The sequence below is a fragment of the Ambystoma mexicanum genome, chromosome 9, assembly GCF_040938575.1.
Source record: "Ambystoma mexicanum isolate Mex_15411 chromosome 9, UKY_AmexF1_1, whole genome shotgun sequence".
Lineage (NCBI taxonomy): Eukaryota > Metazoa > Chordata > Amphibia > Caudata > Ambystomatidae > Ambystoma > Ambystoma mexicanum.
In genome coordinates this window covers 1,127,512,417-1,127,537,837 of record NC_090931.1, presented here as the reverse complement: position 1 = coordinate 1,127,537,837, position 25,421 = coordinate 1,127,512,417, and positions in this window count along the sequence as shown.

The window sequence follows — 25,421 nt, the reverse complement described above, 5'->3', positions numbered from 1 at the left end:
GTCATAGACCTGTTGGTTGATGCATGGATTATAATAGAGAATATATTTCCTATTGCAAATTGCAATGGATGAGTTCCCTGGTTTTATCATTGTGGTTTCATAATATGAGCCCCACCTTGAACTTTGTTAATCTCCAAACATATTCACTGTCCCACACCAAACAACGGAAAGGAGGATAGGGGTCTGTGTTTGGTCAGCAAGTGTACACATTTTATTTGACACAGTCTTTAGATTGTGTCAAGTTTATGGCTTCATTCTGTGACAAAATCCTAGATAAAGCAACAAACGAATGCAGTTTTTCTTAAAACAGGTCTATTGGCAGCTGCACAGCAGAACAAATAGAGGAAGCCAGCATGTAACTCAAAGCCCAAATGTCTACTTATAAAAGTACTTTCTTTGTCAGAGTATTAAGGACTGCACACCCCCTTCCTCCATTGCACCCGGGTAATCCCACAATTTCAGTATCAGTTTCTTTGCTTAGTTTTTAAAAGAATTCACACCTTGGCCTCTTCTTATATGTGTTCTCTGATATCACACTATCATCCTTCTAGAGGAGTGGTCTTCAAACTTTTTAGCCCTGGGCCGCCCCAAGCAAAATGTGGGCAGGCCGGGCTACCCACCAAAATGACAAATGGACAGTAAGTCCAAATGGCTATGAAAAATTGTGCGCCATCACTGCACCCTACTCCCAGTATAGTCCCTGGGTTCCCCCACCTGCTCCCATCACAGCCTCTGGCCTGTCTCATCCCACCCCTAGCCCAGTTCCTATGCTCTTCCTGCCCCACCACAGACCCTGGGCTCTCCAAACCCTGCTCCCACCACTATCCCATGGCTCCTGCCCATCCTGCTCCCACCACAGTCCCTGGGCTCCTCCACCCTGCTCTCAGCACAGTCCTATGGCTAGTGGTGGCTGATACATTTTTTTAAGTGGAGGAGCATAAATATGTGCATGAGATATGCCATAGCGACTGAGCGCAACGAGGGAGCCCTAACCAATCAAGAAAGGTTTGGTGGGTTTTCCCCCTGTGAAATATTTTTAAATAATGGGTTCAAATGTTGCATTTTAGAGCATACATAAAAAAATGGGTAAAAAGCCAAACAGTTTGCAATTGGCGCTGGGGGCGGTGGGGGGCAGGCATGATATTTTTTATTTTTTACTGGACATCTATCATAGATGTCCAGAAAAAAAGATACCATCCCTATCCCCTGGGCCCCACAGTGCCTAACACAATCAACATGATTATGTGTATCTGCAAGGCGCCAGGGGGCAAGGGGGAAAGCATGGCACTTTTGACTGGACATCTATGATAGATATCCAGTAACAAATATACCATCCCTGTCCCCTGGGCTCCACAGCGCCTCAGAAGGAGAGCTGATTTTGGCAGGTGGGTAAGGGGATTGTGCAACAAAGGCATTTTTAAAATGCCTTTGTTGTACAACCCTCCCCCCCCCCACTACCCCTCACTCACCAAAATCAGCTCAACGGACCAAAACAAACACACACAACAATCACTCTATAATTCACACGAGCACCCATCACCATACACTCACTCATAAAAATAATAAAGCATACATGCATCCACATATATTTAAATAAAAAATAAATGAACATGAAGGTACCTTCTTCAGGAGTCTGCACGTAGGTGCTCAAATGCCCAGCTCCAGGCTGCTCTGTCTGTATGTGCAAGGAGGCGCAGGAACTCCCCCTTGCACATACAGACATGCAGTGCCCCAGCCACCATTTCCAATGAGCTATGCAAAGCTGGCGAAGCAAAACACCCCCAGGCTTGCATGGCTCAGTGAGCATGTGCAGCTGGGGAACTGAACTGAACTGTCAAAGGGAAACAGTGCTTCCCTTTGACAATTCAGCCAGCCCAGGAGCACTCCCTCAGCTGGAAAAAGCAGCTTAGGGAGTGCTTAGTGTTTCACTGGGCTGGCTCCTCGGCTCCTCCATAATTGGTGAGGGGGCCAGTGGTGGGATGCCCCCTCGCCCATTATGGATGAGTCGCCAGGCTCGGACTGGCCTTTAGGTCAATAGGGCAATGCCCATATAAAAAATGGTAGTGTGGGCCAATCAAAATGGGCCACTTTTTTGGCCAATATGGGCCTGCTTGATGAATTTCCTTCACTATGCAGATAGTAGTTTTGACCATTGTTGCTAAATAAATATTCATTAAATATCACAATTTGTTTACATTTTAACAAAAACAAAAAAACCTTGTGTACTATTCAAACAGACTCTGACTAAAGGAATGAATGACTTTCCAATTGCAGCTTCGGGCCACTTTTTCATTGCTGCCTGAGACAGTTTTATTCTCCAGTCTGACCAGGTGAGCCACCCCTGCCCATTTCTTCCATGCTGGGCTCTCGCGCCCCCCGAGGGATTTGGCTGAGCCCCCCTGGTGGGGCACGCCTGACAGTTTGAAGACCTCTAGAGGGATCTGTTCTGCTTCTCAATTTCTCATTTCTACCCCACCATCATCCTGTCACTCTGGATCGACTTTAACAGTTTAAATCTCATCTGTGAAAACAATGGACGAGGACACCCTGCTTTTTTTGGAGCTGTGATATACGGGGTAATAAACAACAACTTCAAAAGGAGAGGAACATACAGCATTTTTGCAAAATGTTTGGACATTCAATGTAAAGTGTATATAAACGTATAATGTTTATTTAATTACAGTATTCAAAAAGAAGAAATCATAGGGACAAAATCACAACTATACAAACACGTCTATTTAGAGTAACAAAGTGAGATCTCATGTGAGACCAATTCAAAAGTGCATATCAATCAGTGCAAGACTATCACCAAAATAGTGCCAAACAAACAAACTAAACACCACAGGACCAATGGTGTAAAATACATCACAGATATATTTTAATTTAAGCAGAGGCCTATAGTATGAAAGAGGCCAGAAGGGGCAGGTGTTGCATCAAAATGTATTGCAGTGCTGTATATTGGTAAGATATGCCCAAATATACCAATACAAGGAAAAACTAAATTAGCAGAGTAACTTCAAGTTCACGAAAAACCCCAGCTTATTCCGATTCAAACGTCCCCTTGGAGTGCGTACAATGGACAATTTCAAAATGGCGTTAGGAACAACAAGTTTTTAAGCAAAGAAAACGGCATTGCTGAAGTCATAGTTAATAGTCATAAAAACTTCTATTCTCTCACTCAATTGTTATAGAGTAAATAACATGTAGTTATCTATAAGTGAGCCTTTTACTATTGGTTCTTTTACAACTAATAACTCCTCCCTGATATTTCCTTGTACGGATAATACATTTAAATCTATCATGCCTTTGGTTCGCAATATACTATATTAGTTGACGAGGTGAAGAAGGTTGTGAATGGCCAGTTACTTGCTCTTTCGGCCTTGAATCTGTTATTCAGTGTCAAGGTGTCCCCTTCGCAAGTCCCTCTTCCTAAGGCCGAGGGTCTCCCTGTCTGGACCTAACCTTTCCAACAGAGCTCGCAGCAACACCATCCTTGCACAGGAGACACAGAAGATAACACTACTGCGCATGTAGAGGCCTTGTGTGTTGTTTGTATCAGTTGCCAATGTTTTGTCCTCGTAATTATCCATGCAGCCCGCTTGGGCCGTGGATGTATATACTGGATGTGCATTATTCACAGCGTGGCACTCGAGCTGCTCCACATGCTCTTTAAAGTAAGTTTGTGCTACTATTAATCTCGACAGCTATGTGGACACTTTCAAAATAGCTGCAGCCATTTCATCTTCTCTGCAGCTTCGTTTGGGTAGCCTGAGCCCACCCTCCACCACCTGATTGGTTGGCATCACTAATTTTTCACCAACCAGGGGAACTGGCAGGCGGTAGCCGGCCTGCCTTCTCAAGGCCCTCTTCCTAAGGCCCAGTGTCTACCCTTTCTGACCTGTCTGGGCCGTGGAGGGAAAAGTGCGCCTCCCACCGCCTTCCATCCTGGACCGCTATAATCTCATGGGATACTACACCACATTCTCAGGTAAGCAACTATCTCCCGGCTTTGCGGCATGCTCCCACGACACATCACCATCTTGTACATTTGATCTGCACTCCTCTCCCACCATCTCATAACCTGCTTCACAACTTCACAGACTTATGCCATCATTTTCCCCCTTTCTACTGCCTTCCACATGTACCTGACATCCAAGATTAAGAGTATGTCTAAATTCCATTCTCCCTCTAACTGCTGTACCTCCCTGCTTCTACAGAGTAAAATCATACCAGGCATTCTGTAACCCTCCTGCCTTTCGCTGCCATTTCTATGTTTTAGTCATCCGTACCTCTAATTAATATCCTGGCCTGCACTGTTAGTATGCTGTTTGGTACGCACATCTTTATAACCGATTCGGATCATCTAACTATTATCGGCCGCATTTCCAGTACTTCACTTGAAAGTGCACCTTGCTGGGCTTTTAAATCTGGGCATTGTCGGAACTTTGCTTGTAAACTGCATCTTCCTGTGCTGTTAAATCTGGGCAATGTTGTACTTTGCTTGTAAGTTGCATCTTGCTGTGCCTTTAAATCTGGGCAATGTTGTACTTTGCCTCTAAGTTGCATCTTGCTGTGCCTTTAAATCTGGGCAGTGTTGTACTTTGCCTGTAAGTTGCATCTTGCTGTGCCTTTGAATCTGGGCATTGCCAGTATTTTGCTTTTAAATCTGGGCATTGTCAGTACTTTGCTTGTAAGCTGCATCTTGATGTGCTTTTAAATTAAATCTGGGCAATGTTGTACTTTGCCTGTAAATTGCATCTTGCTGTGACTTTAAATCTGGGCAATGTTGTACTTTGCCTGTAAATTGTATCTTGTTGTGCCTTTAAATCTGGGCATTGCCAGTATTTTGTTTGTAAATTGCATCTTGCTGTGCTGTTAAATCTGGGCAATTGTGTACCTTGCTTGTACGTTGCATCTTGCTGTGCTTTTAGATTAAATCTGGGCAAATTTGTACTTTGCCTGTAAATTGCATTTTGTTGTGCCTTTAAATGTGGTTATTGGTAGTATTTTGCTTGTAAATTGTATCTTGGTGTGCTGTCTGTTAAATCAGGGCAATTGTGTACTTTGCTTTTAAATTGCATCTTGCTGTGATTTTAAATCTTGTACCTTGTGCTTATCTTGAGCAAAACACCATCTCCATATCTGCCTTTCTGGCTTCTAGGCTTCCTGGCAAGTTCATTTTTGCACTGTGCAACTCCTCTCTCTCGCGCATTCCTCTCCCACCGCTCACATGGCACTTTCAATTTCCACTATCTACTCTAACTGCCACTCTATCACCTATCCTATCCCCCTCATGATATCTGGAAGAACAAAGCTTAAAAGAGCATTCTTTGCCTCCAAACGATGTCTGCTTATTGCAGACACCTATGTCAATGCTACTTCCAGGCAGACTATTACTGATATCCTCTTTTCTATTCCCTCCCCTGACCTTTGGATCACCCACTTGGTCTCCACTCTCTCCCCTTTTCCTCTTCACCGATTAATGGTGCACTAAATGGGAAGTACTCCTGGCATACTTCTCATCCTCAAGGTGCATCATTAATGTCTACTACTATGACAATGGCCTCCTGGCCCTATCCCTGTCTTCCTCTCTGAATGGGCCGATCTCACTTCTTCCCTCTTGACCTCTACCTCCAAACTCCTCCTCCTTGGTGACTTCATCATCCACCTTGATTCCCCAGAAAGAGTCACTTCACAGTTGTGTGACCTCTGTGACTCCCTCTTTCTTACTATTCTTCCTTCCGGTCCAACTCACTCAGCCGGACACACTCTGGATGCCTTTATCTCTGGTGACATCCCTATCACTAACCTGGTCACAATCCCCCCATCTCCTAGTCTGAAAATTCCCTCTTTTACTCCCACTTGGGACCCCTCAACCTTCCATCTGAGCCCCCTCTTGCACTGCCAACCTCCTTCACTGTCATTCAACCGATGAAGCGAGTGTCAGTTACTGCTTTAGCTTCTACTTTTATCACTCCTCAAACCCCCACTCCTAACTCTTCCTCTGAATCCATCCTTGCTAACCTGCACCTCTCCATCTCTAATACCCTTGACTTCCTTGCCTCTGTAATGAGGATACACCTGAAACCTGCCTCCAAGAACAACAGCTGGTATAAATCTGATCTAGCATCCCTGAAACGCAAGTGCAGAGTTGCTGAATGGAAATGACAGACCTTGGGTTTATCCGCTGACAAGCTGGCCTGCCTCCGGCTCCAAAGGCAATATTGTTTCTCTATCTGCTCCAAGAAGCAGGCCCACATCCAAGCTCACATCTCTGGAGCCACTAACAACATGGCCAAAGATTTCAAAATCTGCAAGGAACTCGCCAATCCAGCTGTAGTCTACACCTCACTCCTTCCTTCCCATACTATTTCCACCACTTTGGCCTCCCATATAACATCAAAACCTCAGGACATCTTGTTCTCACTCTCATCCACTCCGAGGTCTCCACTACTGTGCCTTCCCCAATGCCTCCCTTGGCTCCTCTGCTTACGCCCCCTTCTCTTTCCTCCCTCCTGCCCATAGCACTCGTTGAGGGCTCTAAAGTGGTCTGCTCAATGAAGGACTCCTCCAAACACGTGCTCCCCTGCTCCTCTAGAACAATTAAGGACAACATCTCCTCTCCAACCCCAGCTCTTGACGACTACTGTGACCACTTCTTTACGACTGGCTCTTTTCTCTAACCCTCAAGCACTCCCTTTTGCAGCCTCTCTTAAACAAGCTGTCTGCTGACCCCTACGGCCCGGCTAATTATCGCCCTATTTCCACTAAACCCTTCCTGCGTAAATTCTTGGAGAAGCTGGTCCTCCTCCAACTGACCCTCCACACTGATCGTGTTGGTTGCCTTCATGACCATCAATCTGGATTCTGGGAATCCAGAGGCATGGAAACTGCTCTCCTGAACACCTGTGAAAACATGATCGCAAACCTCAACTCCAACCCTCCCGCTGTTCTCATTCTCCTTGATCTCTCCTCTTCTGTTGACACGGTCAACCATTCCATCCTCATAAAACGACTCTGTGACACGTTCAGCATCACTGACCAGGCACTGGATTGGCAGACCTCTTTTCTCACTAACCGCCCCTCCCAGTTGCAATTGGACCCTATCTTTTCCACCGACCCACTCTCTACTTGTGGCATCCCCCAGGGCTGTATCCTATCACCTTTGCTCTTCAATATCTATCTTGCCCCTCTTGCTCACCTGATTTCCTCCTTATCTCCTCATTTCCAGTGTTATGCCGATGACACACAACTTTCTGTCACACTCCCCTGTAAAGGATTACAATTGGGCGTCACACACCTGACCAGGACTCTTGCCCTTATCCTAGGATGTAGCATTCAATTATAATACTTTTTCTTTATTTTCTATGAATTTAGATTGAGCTGGCACCCAACCCGTCTCACACCCCCTTTTACAAATACTCCGGGTCACAATGGACCATGAACCAGGCCGGTGGGTGGTAAAACAATATTTATTTATTTTAAATTCAAAGAAAATCACACAGTTTGAATATTGGGCAGCAACCACCAATGGGGTGATAATTTCAAAGTAAACTGATGAAATAAACTTGGTTGACCTTCTACTAGGACATATCCAAAGCACAGATGAATAGGAGCAATTTTACTGTTCGGGTAGATAGCACCCGAGTTAAGATTTCCCCCTGCAATGTGCTCCCAAACCCCAGTTAATCGAATTTTGAGTGCAAAAAATGAAACTTGGAATTGGTAAATAATTAATTTAATGTGCGGTTGAATAAATGAGTTAAATATGATTTATCACAGTATCAGGGATGAACTATCACTAGCAATTACAAGGCAAGGTATCTACAAAGGGCTTACAGTTCAAAAAGCAATTTGAAAGAAAGAACACAGTGCATCCAAAATCACACATTGAAAAGTTGTATTTCCACTTTTTGCAGTTTTAAATGTCAAAATATTTTTTAAAACAAACGTGTGAAATAGACAGAATTGGAATGTAGTGTTTCGACTGGGTGATAGATGCACATCACAGTGACAGTATGGAAGTGAAAGAGTGACTCTAGTTGAATAACTGGATGGGATTTCTATGTGGAAGGAGATTTGGTTGCCATGGTGCTCCGTAACTCCTCTCTACCCACCTACATGGAGCGACATGCTGGATGATGTGCCTGGCTGCTTGGTAAATTGGCTGAAAGGCCCGTGGCAGTGCAGTGGGATGGTTAGATTGGGGGGGATGCATAATCCACCTTGGTGACTCTCGCTAAATAACTGGATGGGATTTCAATGTGGAAGGAGATTTGGTTTTGGGAAAATAAAAGCAGTTAACAGAGAAAATTGGTTTGGAAAGAAAGGACAGGTTTTACTTAAACTAGATTATCAAGATTAGATTGTTAAAGAAAGATACGGTACTCTCCAAGGTTAATTTGCAAAGTTAACCTTTTCACCCCGCGTTCAGCTCTATGTGGGAATTACTTAAATTATTCAAAATATGACTAAGGATCCATGCAGGACAGAAATGAATAGAAGAATGGCGCTAATGCTTGGAGATCAAGGACAGGAGGCACGGAGAATTCTGACAGTTTTAAACAAGTTATTAGGGTATGGATAGGATTACTTAGAGAGTATGACAAAGACAAGGTATCAAGATGGGGTATACTATAGGCCTCATTACGAGCATGGAGGTAATGAAAAAAGGAAGGTGGAATGGTATTACCAGCATCGATTACGGGTCCGGCGATTACGAGCCGACAACCCGGCAATACCGACACCATCCGTATCGTGCCCCTTCTTACAGGCATGAGCGCGTACATGTGGCCCTTCGCGGCAGAAATACCGGGATGCCGCTAACAGGAGGACATCACAAGACACGCGGGCATGCACTTACCGGCATCCCGAAGGCGGTAAATAGGGCCTGCACGATGGTGGTATTACAGGCATCACGGGCCACCCGTAAATAGCAACCTGCAGTGTAGCCAACTGCCACAGGTGCACACAATCACCACAGGTGGAGTCAATCGAGCCTGTCCCAGTACAAAAGGAGCAAACCCACACACCACACCCTTTCCTACACAAAAATGATCCCACTAGCTGTTGTAATCCTGGGGCTGGAGGACATGCCTGTACTGCTACACCAGCAACAACAACTACAACTACAACAACAACAACAGGCAGCACAAAGGAGACGCTGGAAGAGAAGGAGGGTGAGACAGGCCCAGCAAGTCCCACCACTGCAGCCAGTGGTACCACGTAGGCAGCCACCAATCCCTGGCATCGGAGCCATTCCATACAACCTAACCCCTGAGCAGACCCACACCTTGTACCGGTTGGACCGCGACACCATCACCAATACAGTGGACATGATACACAACGACATCGTCAGCCTGATAGAAATCCGCACTACCATTTCTCTTCTACTGAAGGTAGTGTCTGTGCTCCACTTCCTGGCCACAGGCACTTACCAGCACACAGTGGGCCAGCTGCATGGCATATCACAACCTCTCTTTTCACGCATGCTGACCAAGTGCTGGATGCCCTCCTGAAGCACGCAAGCATCCACATATCCCTAACACGGACTGCCGAGGAGCTTGCTGACACTAAAGTTGGCTTCCACGCACTGGCAGGCATGCCCAATTACGTCGGTGCCCTCGACTGCACCATTGTAGAATTGGTGGTCTCTCATGCCATAGAGGCGGTGTACCGCAATCGTAAGCAATACCTCTCCATCAATGTGCAGATGGTATGTGACTCCAGTAAGATCATCACTCATTGTTGTGCCCGATATCCCGGATCCACACATGATGCCATGGTGCTGCGTAACTCCTCGCTACCCCGCTACATGGAGCGACATGCTGGATGATGTGCCTGGCTGCTTGGTAAGTTGGCTGAAAGGCCCATGGCAGTGCAGTGGGATGGTTAGATTGGGGGGGGATGCATAATCCACCTTGGTGACTCTAGCTAAATAACTGGATGGGATTTCAATGTGGAAGGAGATTTGGTTTGGGAAAATAAAAGCAGTTAACAGAGAAAATTGGTTTGGAAAGAATGGACAGGTTTTACTTAAACTAGATTATCAAGATTAGATTGTTAAACAAAGACACGGTATGCTCCAAGGTTAATTTGCAAAGTTAACCTTTTCACCCCGCGTTCAGCACTATGTGGGAATTACATAAATTATTCAAAATATGACTAAGGATCTATGCAGGACAGAAACGAATAGAAGAATGGCGCTAATGCTTGGAGATCAAGGCCAGAAGGCACAGAAAATTCTGACAGTTTTAAAAAAGTTACTAGGGTATGGATAGGATTACTTAGAGAGTAGGACAAAGATAAGGTATCAAGATGGGGTATACTATGGGCCTCATTATGAGCATGGAGGTAATGAAAAAAGGAAGGCGGAATGGTATTACCAGCATCGATTACGGGTCCGGGCCATTACGAGCCAACAACCCGGCAATACCGCCACCGTCCGCATCGTGCCCCTTCTTACCGGCATGAGCGCGTACATGTGGCCCTTTGCGGTGGAAATATCGGGATGTCGCTAACAGGAGGACATCACAAGACACGTGGGCATGCACTTACCAGCATCCCGAAGGCAGTAAATCGGGCCTGTATGATGGCGGTATTACAGGCATCGCAGACCACCCGTAAGTAGCAACCTGCAGTGTAGCCAACTGCCACAGGTGCACACAATCACCACAGGTAGAGTCAATGGAGCCTCACCCAGTACAAAAGGAGCACACCCACACCCACACCCCTTCCGACACCAAAATGACCCCACTAGCTGTTGCAATCCTGGGGCCCGAGGACATGCCTATACTGCTACACCAGCAACAACAACTACAACAACAACTACAACTACAACAACAACAACAACAACAACAGGCAGCACAGAGGAGACACTGGAGGAGAAGGAGGGTGAGACAGGCCCAGCAAGTCTCACCAGTGCATCCAGTGGTACCACGTAGGCAGCCACCAATTCCTTGCATCAGAGCCAGTCCATTCAACCTAACCCCTGAGCAGATCCACACCCTGTACCGGTTGGACAGGGACACCATCACCAACATAGTGGACATGATACACGACGACATCATCAGCCTGATAGAAATCCGCACTGCCACCCCCCTTCTACTGAAGGTAGTGTCTGTGCTCCACTTCCTGGCCACAGGCACCTACCAGCACACAGTGGGCCAGCTGCATGGCATATCACAACCTCTCTTTTCATGCATGCTGACCCAAGTGTTGGACGCCCTCCTGAAACATGCAAGCATCCACATATCCCTACCACAGACTGCCCAGGAGCTTGCTGACAAAACGTGTTCTGTGGCTTCCACTACAGCTAATGCATTTATTTATTTATTTAGTTTTCCTGACCCCAAAAGGCAAGGCTTTTGGAATAAAACATGATATTAGATTTTAACCAACCCCCCTCACCCCCCCTTACATTTCTAGGCAAGGACAGGGTCTTATTCAACATTACACTTTTAAAACAGATATTTTTCTTGTTTGCAAAAGCACATTTTGACACGTGGTGAATTCTGCTGGATGTCCCTTTGAAATTCGGTTTACTCTTCCATCTGGATTCCAAACATTGTTTGCAGCCCTAGTCAGTTTCTCTTACACATCAATCTGTTCAAGGCACAGGTCCACTGTAATTGACATATGCACAGAGAGCTAGGGTTTCTTTTGAAGCGTTTATTTTTGACATTTTGTAGCATAAAAGTCAATCGTTTTTCCGTTTTTCCGTATGGCTGAGAGTACATTTTCTGGTGATTTCCCAGATCTTGCCTGGCAGAGCCTGTCATTCAGTGAGAAATGCTTTCTTTTGCTAAAGCACAACTTGAATATAGCTGTGCATAGTTGGGTCTTACTGGATCAGAACTGTGTAATGTTTAACAGCTGAAAAAGAGAATCAGGGCAGCATCATATTAAATGTAAAATATTTCCCTTTTTCAAAGTGAAATTTTGAACTAGCAGCAAAGCAGCACTGCTTTTCAATTCTCTTCTTTGGTGCACCTAAGGAAAGACACTGGCAGCCTTTCTCGGTCTCTTCCTTGTTTCTTCTTGCCCAATAGGTGCCTGGCAAGACAGTGAAGCCATCATTTTGGTGTCTTCAAGGATCAAATTTAAGACCCTCAGCATCATCCGCAAGTCCTTCTGGGGCCTGGGATCAAACTACCTCCAACTTTCCCTCCATAGATACTCCCCTGCTAGAGCCCTACACTCCTCTAACTCCAACACATTGACTGTCAAACGCTTCTCCAAGCAGAGAATGGGGGCAGGTCTCTCTCCTCCTTTGGAACAGCCTCCAGGCCCCCTCTCAAATTTGAGTCGGACTTCCTCAATTTCCATAAACTGCTTAAAACTCTGCTGTTTTCTCCCTCTTTCCCTCTTTCCCTTCCCTGCTAATATCCCCACTGGCGCTGTGACTGGTGGCCTGATCCTCATGAAACTCACAGGATTCCAGGCTTTTCTTCCCAGTCAATACCAGCCCCCTGTCCCCACTGTCCTGCCCTTGCGGACCCTTGCTTGGGGGCTCTTCATCAAACCCATGGGAGTCGCCTGCACTAGAATTTAGCCTGAGGTTCTCCTCCTTGGCTCCTGTGAGCACTTCCCCCCTGGGCCCTGCACCAGCACTTGCCCAATCCTCTGCGCCCCCCTCCCCCCTCCTCCCTCCTCTTCTCCCGCACTCCTCCTCATTGTACTTGAACTTTCAAATGCTTCAAGTCCTAGTAGGACCATGACTGTATTTCACTGTTTTTGCCATTGTTATATTCACCTGGACCCCACCCATTAAGCCTTGTGATGCTTTAAAACACTATTCAGTTGTATAAGCGCTTAACAAATGCTCAACAAAATAAATAAAATAAAGAAAATGAGAGGTACCTGGTGGGGAAGGAGGGATGGGTGAACTGCTATGACCAAGTTTAAAGAAGTTACTCCCTTGTCGTTCCCAGGCCAGAGGTCTTCTCTGCACGATAGTGGCCTTGGCATGTCGTCTCGGTGTCTGGATGTACTAACAAAGTGGCAGGTGTACTATCTAATTGGGCCTAGAATGAAAGACCATTTTTTCGGTCATGTGATGGAGGACCAATGTTCAGAGCCTGTATTCCTCTATTTATTGGATTTTCTGCTGTTTTAACGTGTGTGTGCTTTCATTCGATGGACATTTGTGGTGGTGTGTACTCATTCGCTATGTGATCAATTGGCATGGTAGCTGGAATTCAAGGATATGTGTATTTCACAATGATACCAATTGAAATGTATTAACTTAATAATTGCATGCTGTGTGCCCTGTGAAACTCTATCTGGTGCGGTTTCAGCCTTATTGCGGAAGTCCCATCGGCACACTGTTCTTGGTGCTTTTGGCTTCTGTCTCTGAGAGTCATGAGGCCTGGAACTGCGTGTTAAGAACTGTTATGTCAGGCTTCAATATTTTAGAATTGGGGCCTTGCAAGGTTTGGTCTGAGTCATGGTGGTACTTTAGTTCTTTCTGCACCATGTTAGTGTTCTTCTTGTCTTGCATGCCACCGTTTATTTTTCCCTGCCCTTGTATGCTTCAAACTCTCTCTGCCTGCTAATCTCTATACTACTTGTATAACCATACTTGTGTCACAGAACCTATTCTACTCTTAAGTGCGGCTGAGGGGCCACTAGTGTTTTACTAATAGTTTACTGAACCCTTCTCAGCATACACCTTCGTTCATGATTGGGAATAGCTGGGGGTGGTGAGACCCAGTCCAACTCTTATCTCCATTATGACAATGGGGGTGATTCCGAGGTTGGTGCTAAGGGAAAAACGATGCCGGTAAAGGAATACCGGCATTGATTACCACTACGGGATATTCTGACCTACCAGACCACTATTAACGGCATCGTAAAGTATGGAGCTGTTAATAATGGTCTGGCTGCGCGCACGCGACCCACCATGCCGGCATTAGCAGCATGCCGTAAACTGGAGTAGATCCCAAGTGAGGGAGAGATGCAAATAACGGCCTCATGAAGTTGGAAAAAGTGCTTACCGGCATGCCGTAAATACCGGCATCGCCGACCTACCATTAAATGCCCTGAGCAGTGCTCCCAACTGCCACAGGTGCACACAATCAGCACAGGTGGAGGCAATGGAGTCTGGCTCAGTACAAAAGGAGCACACCCACACACCATACCCCCTCCCACACCAAGATGATTCCAATAGTAGTAGCATTACTGGAGCTGGAGGACTTGCTTGCATTGCCACAACATCAACAACAACAACAATAGCCGCCATCACAGAGGAGACGCAGAAGGAGAAGGAGGGTGAGACAGGCCCAGCATGCCCCCCTAGTGCAGCCACCGTTACCACGCTGGCAGCCGCCAATCCCTCGCATCAGAGCCAGTCCTTTCAACCTAACCCCAGAGCAGATCCACACCCTGTACCGTCTGGACCAGGACACCATCACCACCATAGTGGACCTGATACACGACGACATAGTGAGCCTCATTGAAATATGCACCGCCATCCCCCCTCTACTGAAGGTAGTGTCTGTGCTCCACTTCCTTGCAACAGGCACCTACCAGCACACAGTGAGGCACATGCATGGCATATCTCAACCCTTTTTTTCCCGGATACTGAACCAAGTTCTGGATGCCCTCCTCAAGCACACAAGGGACTACATATCCCTACCACGGACTCCCCAGAAGATATTTGATACAAAAGTTGCCTTCCATGCACTGGCAGGCATGCCAAATTGTGTAGGTGCCCTCGACTGCACCCACGTGGAGTTGGTGGTCCCCCATGCCATGGAGCCAGTGTACCGCAACCGCAAGCAATACCACTCCATCAATGTGCAGATGGTATGCGATGCCAGCAAGATCATCACACATTGTTTTGCCCGATATCCAGGATCGACTCATGACTCTTTGGTCCTGCGGGACTCCATTATACCACGCTTCATGGAGCGACATGTTGGACTACGTTCCTGGCTGCTTGGTAAGTAGCAGGACTGGCACAAGGCATTGAAAAGACGGGAGAGATGCACACACCACAATGCTGCCAATGTTGATGTGACTGCATAATGTACACATCACCAAACATTGTGCCCGAAACCATCACAAACCGTACAAGACACACAAATCCCATATGAATTAAGTAAGGTCGACACCTATCATGACATGACTAACAGGAAACCACTCCACATCCCACAACACCTGCACCACCCATCAGCGACCCTCACCCTCCGCAACGCCATCCTGCACCATGAAGTGCATATGCACCATGTTGCTGTCTCCAGCATATCATCACACAGGACAAGCATCCCTGGGAGTGCATCAAACTGCACCTACTAGGGAATCCACTATCCGGCACAGGGCCGGCACACTCACAGGAGTGCTGCATGTCACCATGGGAATGATCAATGCTGATTTCCCAATATTGCACAGACTACTGCCAATGCTCCCTCTAAGTAAATCTCACAGGACACACCACCTCACTAATTTGACACTAACACAGCTGTATGCACAGACGATGCAGGTGCAACAAGACAGCAGTGCACACCATGTATCACCTTGAAGATGCAACCCACACCATGAGACCATGGCACAGGACACATGGAGGGATAGAAAATGGCGTAAATGCATCCAGTAACATGTGCATGTGGGCAACAATAACCTGCTGGCATGTGTGACTAGTACAGCTGTTCTTCATGATTCCCCTGACATTACTTGAATTTACCTCTCATACAGGTGATAGTGGCTATCCCTTGAAGCCGTGGCTCCTCACCCCTGTCCGAAACCCACAGAACAGGCACAAGGAGGACTATAACAATCGTTCCCATACCCATACCCGTGTGGTCATCGAGCAGACCTTTGGCCTGTTGAAGGCACGATTTTGCTGCCTCAGCCGGTCGGGTGGGACACTGCTCTACAGGCATGAGAAGGTGGCCAAGATCATCATGGCATGTGTAATGCTGCACAATATGTGTATCCGCCGGAACGTGCCCCTGCCCCCTGACATTGAACTGCTACCACCTGATGATGATGAAGGGAAAGATGAAGATGTGGCAGGACTTCATCACGGTGCCGATGCACAGGAGGGACATGCTGTGCGCCAGTCAGTGATTGCACAATATTTCTGACACATATTTCAGCAGAGGGTGACATGATGGTTGGACAGAGGGCACTGGGTGTGTGGGTACATGTACACTATGCACTGTAAATGATTAAATGACACATGCGCATTGATGAATGTCTACTCAGGTCTTTTTCAAACAACCGGTGTATTGAATGTAACAATATAAACGTAAGTGACAAAACCCCTCACACACTCTCAACCCCCTACCCCTCCCCCCACAACTCCCCCACAAAACTGGACTGAGATGTCCCTGGGTGTGGTCATGGCCAGACAGCTCTGGGGTGGTGGCGTTCCTGGTATCGATCGATGATACTTGAGGGGATACAATTTGGGTTGGGCTAAGGGCCATATTGTATTCATGGTGCCCCAGATTTCCTCCTGGCTGTCATCCACTGTCAGGGGTGCCGTGGCTGCAACCTCCCCAGCCACACTAGACTCCTCCGAATGGGGTGTCTGACAGGTGTCTCCAGGCAGGACAGTGGGTGGCAGTGGTGGTGGTGCTGTGCCCCCCAGTGGCCTTGGTGGTACAGGTGCAATGTGTACCTGTGGTGGCTTGGTTGCTGGGACACAGCGCACACTGTCTTGTCCCCTGGAGGTTGACGGCTGGTTGCTGTCCACCTGGGACCTCTTCCTGGGTGTGGCCTGTGCAGGGGTGGCGTCCTGCTCATCGCTGTCATGGTCACTGCCTGTGGGGGTGGAAGAGAGGGACGGCATGAGTGATGTTTAGGCATCATACATACATTGGGACAATTGCTCATACACACAAATGTGGGTAATAGGCATTTGTGTTGGGAAGGGCACTTCATTTCATACATGGGTGGTTAATGCAGGCATATGTCGGCGTCAACCATGTTGGCCAGGAAAAGTGCTGTCTGACATGCATACTATCTTGGTCATGCACGCTGTGTGCATCGTGGAATTCCCTACTTTGTGTGGTATGTGTCATGTACGATATTGCCTTGCAGCAGGCATCAGCATGTGTCTCTGATGCTTCGGCCTACTTTACAGGGAATGTGTGTGTGTGGCCGACCATGGCGTGACTCTTTGGACTGACATTGGCGTTGACGTTCGTCAGATTTGGCATAGCAGTGTTCACTTTGGACACTCACCTCCATCGCCAGATGTAGTGGTGCCACACTCCATCTCGCCTACTCCTTCAATGGATTCTGCCCCAATCATGCTTGCGCATGTGTCCTCCCATGGGGTGAGCTTTATGGGTGAACTAGGTCCTCCTCCAGTTTCCATGGCCTGGCTGCGACTGCCGGATAATATGTTGCGCACCCTTAGGCGCAGTTCGTCCCATCGCTTACGGCAGTCTTTCACTGTGCGGGGTGTGTTGCCCACTGCACTAACCTTCTAGGCAACAAGTGCCCAGATCTCCTTTTTACATAGCATTGCCTCTCTCCTCATGTTGCTGGGGAAGACTGTGCCTGCATGCTCGTGCAAAGTGTCCACAAGCATCTGGAGCTCATCCTGATTAAATCTTTCCTTTCTGAGGCGGGCAGATCCCTTCTTCAGGGCCTTCAGCATTCTTGTCTTGTAGGAGGAAGTTTTCTGACGATCAGCAGTGTCCCAGGGGTCCTGTGTGCTGAGGATGGCAATGGATTGTGTTTTTAAAGATGGCCGCTGTGCTCCTTCCCGTTCCTGTGCGATGATGCTATTTCTGGTTCCGCTTATTTGCAGTGACCGTAAATAGCAGTGTCCGCTAATTACGGTCACTGCTATTTACGGTCACCGCTAATGACGCATTGAACTGTGTCGGTAGTGTTATCTGTGCTTATCTTGATGCCGGTAAGGGATTTCTGGGAGCCTTTTGCGGCATGGCGCTAGGTACATTACCGGCATGGTGCAAAGCTCGTGCCCGCAAACTCGATTAGTCCTCTATTTGCGGAATGGTGCCAGCACCGACACGCTATTTGCGCCATGCCGGTAAGGCACGTTACTTACCTCCAAACTCGGAATGAGGGCCAATATGTTCAATATGTTAAAAAACTAAGCATATGACTTTGTGCTCATCTGCCAAGCTAGTCCATAAAGGTTTGAATGGTAGATAGAGTTTGCATCAGTGACCAACTCAAGTTTCAGCTATTTATTTGAAGCTCAGCCTTTATCAGGGCAAGGTAATCCATTAGTTAGTGGGTGATATGACAAGGAGCAGATCTATACATGAAACACTCTCAATATCTAGTATACACAAAGAGATCAGTGCAACTCAATACAATGAAATATTCTCCTAGCACATAATGGATGCTGCAAGGAGTTCAATATCTTTTGGAAGCTCAAATAAGCCGGTTTCTCATTTTTCACAGACTGTCTCCATAATGCCTCAAGTGGTAGGGTATTTTATTGATACATAAGAATATCTGTGCATCCAGGGAGTAGAGTAATTCTGGAAAGGATACAGGCAATACAGGACTTCTCAGTATGGGACAAAGGTATAGTATTGCCATAAAAACTGATTCAGAACTATACATTGCCGGCTTAGCCATAGGTATGTGGATATCCTGACTGTGAAGCCAGTCTGTACGCACAGACAATAGAGCACTGTGGGGGGGAGAAATTGACAACCAGTTTCAGGGACAATGGCTCATCTGTGCATGAATGTATATACGTAATAAATAGGCACAAGGTGAATGGCAAGCCTGGTGGTTGCTTTCCTATACGTCAGTCCTATATGTTGCTCTTGAGTTGTAATTCTCCTCTGGTAGGGGAATGCAGCAGAAGTGTACGTTGCCATTTAGTATGAATAACATGTGGCATGACAGAAAAACGAGGAAGTTAACAGTTGTAAACACTAAAATCTGCACCATCTTGGGTGGAATTCCACGATGAACGAAACAAGCCAACAGTACAGTAATCCCTGTTAAATAAAAGCGATGTTTGCTGTGCTCAAGTGCTAAAGTAAACACAAAATAGAATGTTATACTTTGTAGATGTCACAAGATGTGCAGTTTATTTGACTAACATATTAAAACAGGCCAATGTATTTCTTCATTAAGACCATTGCAGTTGGTGGACAGGCGATAGATCCAGATCTGTTCTAACATAGAAAGGTAGTTGGATGTGGAAAAGATGTGTTTATCTGGTTTTACTCCATCAATAACTAGCCAAACAATGTCATTTTCTGAGTGATTTTATTCCACAAAATGATTCACTAATGGAACATGTATGTTGCCAGTGCTGATTCATGAGCAGTGTTCACCAATACATATGGAGATTGCTCTATGTACATTTAATTGCAGGGGCAACAGATGCAGTAAATCACATTTTTTAATTGAAATTATAAAAATGCCTAATCTTCCACAGAAAGGCATGATACAAAGAAGTATTGGTCTTCATTGTGTAGGGACATGCGTACAGCTGCCGAAAGGGAAATGTCCAATGGGTGGCTCAATGGAGAGATTTCAACTCTCTGAGATGGTATTGGCATTCTTTGGGAGTTTAAATGTTGAATGTATCAAATGGTCTTGAATATCGTATTCAGATTTGAGGGCAAATAGTGGAGGTTTCATCAGGTGGCAGGTTGATTGGATTAGAGTCCAATGTTTCTTCACAAGTTTTATTTTGTTCTGTACGGATGAACAGTTTGTGACACAGACAATTGTGTCATCAAGTTTAGTCTTTTTCCTACCTGCACGAAGGGCATCTCTATTTGAATACCATGCTTGTGTGCCTGCCCTTGGTGTGTAATCTATCTATATGGGAATTAGCGTGGGTCGTATGGTGTTGCTTATGCATACAGTTGCTTCTTATCCTTAAGAATTGGCTGTCGGAAGGTTTTCTCCGAGCACTTTGGGATGTTGGCTGGTAAATATGAGCATCGAGTTACGGTCAGTTGCTTTCTGGTAAAGTGTCCAACAATGATGTCAATAAAAAGGATAGAGTTTTTATGCACCATCATAGTGAATTTCAAACTAGTATTATGAGAGTTGAGCCACTTCAAAATCATTGAGTGTTGTGCCAACCCTGTTTCAAATACAGAAGACATTGTCAATTTACCGACTCCAGTGGGAAACAGCAGTGGAACGGGAGTTGTTATTATGGATATGTTCGTCCTCGAATTGAGCCATATATGAATTGGCTAATTCGGAGCAAACACTGCAGCCATAGCTACTCCTTTAATTTGGACACACTTGTAAATATGTCCTATGTAAAGCGCTTTACATTAAAGTGCTATATAAAAACTAATTATTATTATATCCTGTCCAAAAGTAAAGGAATTGCTACATAGGGCTATTTCCAGAAGCTGAACTATGAATGTGGAGGAAGCAATGTGTCGCCAAGTTCTTCGCTTCAACTTTTTCAAAGACTAGTTCAAGTGTTTCACGTTGGATGATATTCGTATAGAGGGCCGTGACGTCACAAATAACCAATATATTATTGTATCTGGTTATAGGGAAGGCCTTCTAAGTGGTTGATAATATCTTCCGTATCCATAAGGTAAGAACGAGTGGAAATGGCTTGCGTTTGTTGAAACAAATTAATGTATTGACCGATAGGTTCTAAAACTGAGCAAAGTGACACAATTGGACGGGCAGGAGGATTGTTATGATTTTTATGTATGTTAGGCAGAGTGTAAAGAAGGAGATTGCGAGTGTCTCTAGGCATCAAGAACATGTGCTCCCATTGACTAATAAACCCAGATTCTATGACCTCAGTACATAAAGACTGTAAGTGATATGTTGCTCAGTAGGGTCGACCATAAGTCTTGTGTAGTGTGTGGGATTTTGCAAAGGTTCCTCCACCATCGTAACCTATTAATGGTGTACATTATCACAATTCCTCCTCCTTTATCTGCAGGCTTGATAGTGATTTGATCTGAGTTGTAAAGGGTGAGTAGAGCCTTTCTTTCTTCTGATGTAATGTTGGAGTTTCTGTGTTTTTTGGTAGAACATTTTTGGTAAACGCTGAAGAATCTGGTCTTGAAATGTAATGATCTCCGGGGGAATGCCACCATCACTAGGAATGAAGGTAGGAGGAGGGTGGAAGTCAGTACATGATGGAATTTCATCATATTCCCTATTCTGAAAAAAGAACCTAAGTCTGACTGAGTAGAAGAATGTTCTCCGTTCGTTTTCGGATGTATCAAGACTGATGGATTGGGTAGAAACAAAATTAAGACCTTTAGAAAGAACATATATTTGGGACTGGGTCAAAGTAGAGGGGGACAGGTTAAATATCGAAATCTCTACCTCTGGTATGATCACTGTCCTCTGCCCCCAGGTTCGGTAATTCTGTTTGTATGCCGTGCGTCGTCCCCATTCGTGGTCTCTCACTAAAACATCATGGTTGTCTGGTTGTGGTTGGTGACATCATTTTCATTTGAGGAGCTGCTTGTATCAGAGAATGTGACCCATTTTGTTTTCTTTGGACCACATGTGTCCCTAAAGGAGTTCCCGAGCTGTCGTGCTGGTGGAAAATAGGCAGGTTATAAATTGGGGTACGGTTTTTCTTATGAGAAGTTCTCAATGTCCTTCTTCACTTTGTTGTAGTTCTTGAATAGGTTGGAATTAGTGAATTATTCCTGCTCTTTATTAATGCTTTCCAATTGGTATTAGAGTCTTGAATAGTAGTGTTATCGAGGAAAGATGCGTGTCTATTTGCTGTATTGATTGTGAGCAGCCTTAGGTCACGATTGAATTTTGTGGCTATTTGACTGATGCCTCTTTTGTAGTCATTGTCTTGAAGGAATAGGTCGCGGGCAGTTTGTATCTGCAGACCTAGTGCTATGATATTAGCATTTAAATACTCTTTGAGCAGATGACCATGGAGTCGTGAAGTCCTTCTGTTTGAGGTGTAATAACGTACCTGCCGTAACTATAGAGAATTTTCAATTGGGAGGTTGTCAAATGTGTAGGGATATTTCAGAAATGGATGGATGGTTTTTTCATAAATGGTTATTTCCTTGGTTCATGCTTTTGTCATTTTTCTTTTTTTTTTTAACGATTAATTTTCTTTGTTCAACACTTTGGATAAAATCACTAAATACGCACTGCAATACATAAACAATAAATGCATTGTAGATTGAAAGGAATTGTGCCCCATTTTTGAAGTTTAAATACACTGTTTCAGCCCGTTATTTCATAACATTTCATTGCAGAGAGCCCCACACCTCCCCCTTGCATAATTATCGCAACCACTCTACACTGGTTGCACACACACATTTAGGCAAATTTGTATGCCCTCCACTGAAAATAATTAACAGATCAACGGTACCTCTAATTATTATTTACAATGCCGGTGCCCCCTTAGGAGCCGCCCACCTCCAGCACTAAAAGCTGCCTCCACCACTGCTCTAGCAAGCCAACAGATTCTGCTGTAAATCTGTGCCCACACAACATCTAAACAGCTATAATAAAACAACCAGATCCCCATCTCTGCTTTCAATCACTTCTTAGCTCTTTCATAGTCAAAGGGTGCATTCCCTCTGGTAGCCTTCCAATGTGCATACAACAACCACTACTAATACAATGCAAGGCAAACCCATATGAGCCCTGAGCTACAACCCTACCTCAAGATCTCCCATTAAATCAATTACCCTTGAGAAGTTCACCTAGCAACATGTACACAAGTACTTGGAGACAAGAACTACTATTTTTAAGTCAATGAACTAGAGCAATGAGGGTCACAGAATGAACTCTCTGAACCACCTGGGACACACTTAAAAGAGATTGATGCTGACACACCATGTGCACTCATTCTTCTGAATAGCTTAGTGGTGTGCTATGCTATCACCCACTAAGTTCTACTAAAAGACTACGGAATAGAGAGAACCGTGCTAAAATGGATTGCATTGTTCCACCTGAACAGTATGTAGACAAACAACTGTCCTCGTTTAAAATCCCCATCTCACAAAATCACCCATTTGGAACCTTAAGGGGGCAACCTGTTACTTCTAGGCTTCAAAGGGTGCATGACCCAACCCTTGGAAATCATCATGACTCAGATCCACTGGCTTCAATTACAGTGGTGAAACTCAAAATACCTGCAAATTATTTCAATCCTCACCCCCAAAATGAATTGGACCTCCGCAATTGCCTCCAACAAAAACAGGCATAAATGATAAAATGACCAATTGAAACGCAACCCAACTAAAACCTGACTCATGATCTGCAGCACACACATTGCATCATTCGGTGAGGCTGCATTCAACCTTCGGAAGGGCTAGCCCTCCTTAACTGTCTCGGGTGGCACTGCTTTTTTCACATGCATATTTGCACCCGTGGAAATACAGCACAGGTGGATTTTCATTGTCAGCAGTCTGATGACACATGACATGGGGAAACACTGTTTCTGCCTGTAGAAATGTACTGTGTTACCGACCACAGTCAGGAAACATCTACAGGCAATTCTAAGTCTTAGCACGTGATGCAGCTAGAGAACTGCAGTGCATTTCTACACTGTCCCTAGTTACAGGCAAATTAAAAAGTGTTTTTTAACAAAAAGGAAAACTGATGGTTGGAGCCCCAACGATAGGAACCAGATGTTTTTAGATGTGTTTAGCATTGGAATACTTAGCATTGCCTTCGGATCGGAGTGAATATTTTGGAAGAAGGTCGCACACCATGAACCAGGATTGTGTGTTATGTATTTTCTGTTCCATCTGCTAGTCGTGTATGGCAAACAGAAACGAAACTAATATTGGGCTTTTGAGACCTTTATTTTTTTAAAAAAATACATCTGATGCATTCTTCAAACATGTCGATGTTTACATATTACTTGCATTATTTATTCATTACATTTTATTTCAAATAGAAGTTCAACCACCCAAGTGTTTGCACACTACTTAAAGAACAATATGTAGAGCTAAAATACGGATGCGTTCATTTTACAAGATTCAAAAGAAAAAAAAAACGAGGAGGAAATGAAATGTACAGTTTTTCGGGTTTGAGGCCAGGCCGCTTACATTTTTTTCATATCTACAGTCTGCGATTTTGTATGCATTTACGCCTGATTCACAGAGCGTTTTCCAGTGGGATTGTGCCATGACAAACGTTCCCGTGAATCAGGCCGGGAGGGTGGCATTATTCTCTAAGGGAAATCTCCCCAGGGAAACTACATCTCACAGACACATTCACACCCACACACAATGTGTGGGCAGCGGCCGACCATGCATGAAAGCGAATCCCTGATTCTCAAACACACGCCTTTGCCGCTCTGGCACTTCCAGAGCTGTTTCCCTAGAGGAGGTCTTCAAGGAAAAGGGCAAATAGCATTGATGACAGGCATCTGCACACGGCCCAGAATAGAAATGCTCATACTCGTCATGAGATGTGTATTCTTGTTTCACATTCCCACCTCTGAAAAGAAGTTCATACATTAAACTAGCATTCGCAGTGGCAGGCCTGCATTGCCCATCACTGAAAACGTGCATTCACTGAACCCATTTGGGTAAGAGGTGGACCCCAGCCATACGTCCTCTGTGTCAGTCAGCCCTCTAATGGATGTCTATTAGAATGTACCTAGCACTTAAATAAGATTGGCGAGTCTAGCTGCGGCTCGCATGCACCTACAACCTACTACTCCTACACAGAAATCACTGTTTTTCATTAACGAACTTGCATGTTTGGGAATGTGATGTGAAGGGCATCTTAACCCTCACCAGGGATTTAAGGGGGCTGCAGCAGAGCGCCTGCAAACTCTAAAAGGGTGCTCCTAAACTGGGGCTGCACCTGTGCTCCTCCCACTAGTGATGATCCCTGCGTGCAGCCCTTTCACAAGAACGACAGTCAACAATCACTGTACAGAGATGTTTGTGGTGAAAGGGCTGCCTGCAGGGGTTACTGAGAAAATAATGGAGAGGAGGGTGCAACAAAATCTATTCTGGCAGTTCACCAGCATCTCCCACTGACCGCTTACAATGGTGGCGAAAGAGATGGGAGGGCCTTTTTATTAGAAGTCAGTGGGCAATGCTAACATTCATTTTGCTGCACTGCATCTACTTTTGTTGCTTAATCGGAGATGCTGCTCCCTATTGGCAGCCCTTTCACCAGGGGTGTTGCTAGGCCTGGAAAATATCCGGGGCTACGCTAATTTTGGGACCGTCGGTACTGGGGACTAGCTAGCCTTTTTGGTTGTAATCCCTGAGCTTCTATCCGGGGCTACAACCAAAAGACCTGGGGCTATAGCCCCCTAAACCCCCCCAGCAACGCCTCTGCCTTTCACCATACAACTGTGACCATCTCTATAGGGAGATACTCCTGGTGAAAAGGCTGCTGGCAGGGCTAGGCGCTGAGGATAAGAAACAAAAGGAGAGGCATGTACAGCAACATTAATTCTAGCAATGTGACTGCCTCTCAAGGAGCCCTTTAAAAAATAAAAATAAACTGCCACCTCT